We start from the raw sequence: 3,384 nt of genomic DNA, 5'->3' as shown, positions 1-3,384 counted from the left end.
TAAAATATAAATTCATCTTATTGTTTAAAAAGCAGATAACATCAGCAAATGCGCCGGTATGGATGAAATATAAATTGGTTATTGATCGTGTAAAAATGAGCCTTGAATGGAGCCAAACATTACATTATTGAAGGACGGCCCTTCTGGATGAACTACGGCAAGAGATCCAGAGTCTCGCCTCCTTCCATGGAGTCTCTTGTTTGCAGCTTGAGAGATACAAAGTCATTAAAGAGAACGAGTCGGAAAGGAGCATCTGTGAAGATTTAACTCTTCTCTCTAAGGCTCTACGGCTCTAAGGTTCACACATACGCGATTTGAACCACCTATGTGTGAACGGAGCCTAAGGGCCATGTCATGCTGCCAATGCTATCTGCCATTAAATGCCAGAAGTGAACCTAAAAAGTGCGCGTGAACACCTAAAACAGTGCACTTAGGATGGGTCAAATGGTCTCCTCCCGAAACAGGTGGAACCCTTCCCTGAACCCCCCCACCCCAGGTCAAGACTCCCGATGGGGGTAAGGCACACTCAGGTCCACCTGCTCAAAAGGCCCAGTGGACCCAGCTCCTCATGATCGGCCAAAGGCCAACCAACGAGTTCTGAGTGGGGGGCTCTCCCAAAGAGAGAATCCCTAGAGCAGTGGAGGAAGGAACCTAAGGACCACACATCCTCCCACTAGACTTCAGGTTAGGCCTGAAGACCCGCACTCTACAATCTGTCAGGACGCCCTTCAGAACAAAGATGTGTGCGTGTGATGAAAAGAGGATCTAGCACAGTTGACCAATATTCTGTATGGTCGTGCTCATTTGGGCAAGAATGCACACAGGCGCATTAGGATTGTGCCGATGCACGCCCTCGTGCACGCTGTCGCAGATGCGTGCACTAGCGTATGCTCATGTAGAACTGCCACCAAACGCCCTATACAAGGATGACAGCAGTAACTAGAGTTTGCTGGATGGTCTTCAGCTTACCTGTACTTCTTGTTCTTTTGCTTCCTGTATTCATTGGACCTCCTGCTACTGACTCGGCTTGTCTCTGGTCCTCCTGCTGCCTGACTCCTCATTTGATCCCCAGCTTGTTATAAAGGCTCTGCCTCTCCTGACCAACTGTGTATGACTCTGGCTTGCTCTCCTGATTATTTTTCTGTTTTTCCTGGTTCCTGTGTATGACCTTGGCTCTGTTCCTGACTACGCTCCTGCCTCTCCTCCAGCTTGATTCTCCTTGTGTGACCTCGGCTCTAATCCTGACTATGCCTCTTCTGCCAGTCTGATCGCTCTCCTGCCTCGGGTGCCATCTTGGTTGTGGTCCCTGCCTCAGTCTTGCTACACCTCCAAAGCTTACAGAGGTCAGGCTATCAGCCTTGACAGACCATCTGATGTCTACTCAGCCAGTGCCTCTGCAAGTAGATCTGATGAGGGATCGGATCTACTTAAATGGCACCCCTGCTTCTTTGAGCCTTGCACTCTCTGTTCCCACCTCCAGGGGTGCTCACTGTTTAGCCACAATGGAATCCAAGTGCAGTGGCTAGGCCTTGCGGCCTGGTAACAAAAATTGTCCTGGTTTCTGCCAAAAGGCTCAGCCCATGAGGAGTAGTGCAAAAAGGTCCCCATATTGAAAACCATAAAACCTATAGTGATCCTAGGAGCACTCCTGTGTCACCACTCCAAGAGGGTGCCTAATACCGCCACCTTCCTGACCCCTGACCATGCACTGGGAACCTTGGAATCCCCCACTCTAGGTTAGTACTGCCCACCCCACCTTACCTTGCGGATGCTCATTTCAAGTTACTTCTCACGGAGAATATCCCTTAGGACCCCCATCATACTAGCAGGGATACTATATGGCCATCAATCCCAGCCAGGATGCCAGAATAATGGTGAAGCTCCCCTACTGGACACTGACAAGAACAGATACTACACTTGATCTTACCCAAAAGTTCAAGAAGCAATCTGTCACTTTGATGAGCAAAGCAGGAAGCGAAACTCTCACCTGCTTGCATGTGCTACTTTCTCATTGGTGACTTGGGTTTTGCAGCAATTTTAACAACAAGGGAATGACACCTCAGTACTATGTCTTGTGAGAGAGCGACACATCCCCTCTATTTCTTAGCCTTAGGAATCCCACAGGAACCCCATAAGAGCCCCATAGGAACCCTATAATAGCCTTAGGAACCCCATAATACCTTTGGGACCCCACAGGTACCCCATAACAGCCTTAGTAGGCCCATAGAAACACCATAATAGCCTTAGAAACCCCATAATGCCTTTGAGAACCCCACAGGAACCCCTTTAATAGCACTGGGAGCACCATAGAAACACCATAATAGCCTTAGGAGCCCCATAATAGACTTAGGAACCCATACAAAAGCCTTAGGAACCCCACAATAGCCTTAGAAACCCCACAGGTAGCCCATACCTGCCTTAGGAAGCCCATAGAAACCCCATGATAGCCTTAGGAACCCAATAATACCTTTGGGAACCTCACAGGAACCCCTTAATAGCCTTAGGAACATCATAGATACTCCATAATAGCCTTAGGAACCTGTTTAAAATCCCTTGGAGGAACACAATGATAGTCTTAGGAACCCCATAATAGCCTTGCCATCACTAAGTTGTCAAAAGTGACACACTAACTTCTCACAATGGATGTAGGATTGATCTGTGTGTGGCCATCCTCAGTACAGCAGGCATTTGTATGACTGTCAGATCCAGACATAAATAGTAAATGGGAGGAATGTAGCTGCGTAAGGACCTCGGGGAGTGCGACCAAACAGCTAAAAGTAATGTAAACTCTGCTCGGAATGCATGACTGGTAAGGTACAAACATTTAAAACCAGAAAAAGAATGTCTATATTATGTATCTTCATTGGAAGTCTGCACCGGTGGTCAACTGAGAGTAGGTTTACCTGGAGGCACCCCCACCCCCATCTTTCTTACACGTTCGCAACAGATCCTAAATTTGCTCAAGGCAGCTGAAGACACCCAGTGTTCTCTTGTACTGAATCCAAAAAAAGCAAAGGAAACAACAGCTGATCAACAAAATCCTAAAGCTAGCAAAAAAGGAGACACATGGAGGTAAGGCGATACTATGAACAATACAAAAATTCTCTTACGCTTATTCCAGCTAGGCAGCCTAGTAAGCCTGCTCCCATTGTACTCATTGCTATACACACTCACTGAGCAATTTATTAGGAACACCTGTACACCAGCTTATTCATGCATGGAACCACACAGATACAGGTCAGGAGCTCCGATTACTGTTCACAACCAACACCAGGGTGTGGAAATAATGTGATTTTGGCCGTGGGATGATTTGGTTGGTTGGGGTATTCCTGTAAGTGCTGATCTCTAGGATTTTCACACACAGCAGTCTCTAGAGTTTTTCTC

At 47.3% G+C, this 3,384-nt stretch overlaps 1 pseudogene; it reads right to left on the bottom strand.

Moving 5' to 3' along the window:
* Positions 1-1,826: 1,826 nt before the first annotated feature.
* LOC141109097 (U2 spliceosomal RNA) lies at positions 1,827-1,947 on the bottom strand (annotated as a pseudogene).
* Between the last annotated feature and the right edge of the window lie 1,437 nt (positions 1,948-3,384).

Source organism: Aquarana catesbeiana, linkage group LG09 (assembly GCF_042186555.1).
Source record: "Aquarana catesbeiana isolate 2022-GZ linkage group LG09, ASM4218655v1, whole genome shotgun sequence".
Lineage (NCBI taxonomy): Eukaryota > Metazoa > Chordata > Amphibia > Anura > Ranidae > Aquarana > Aquarana catesbeiana.
This window is presented reverse-complemented; position numbering and strand designations above follow the sequence as displayed.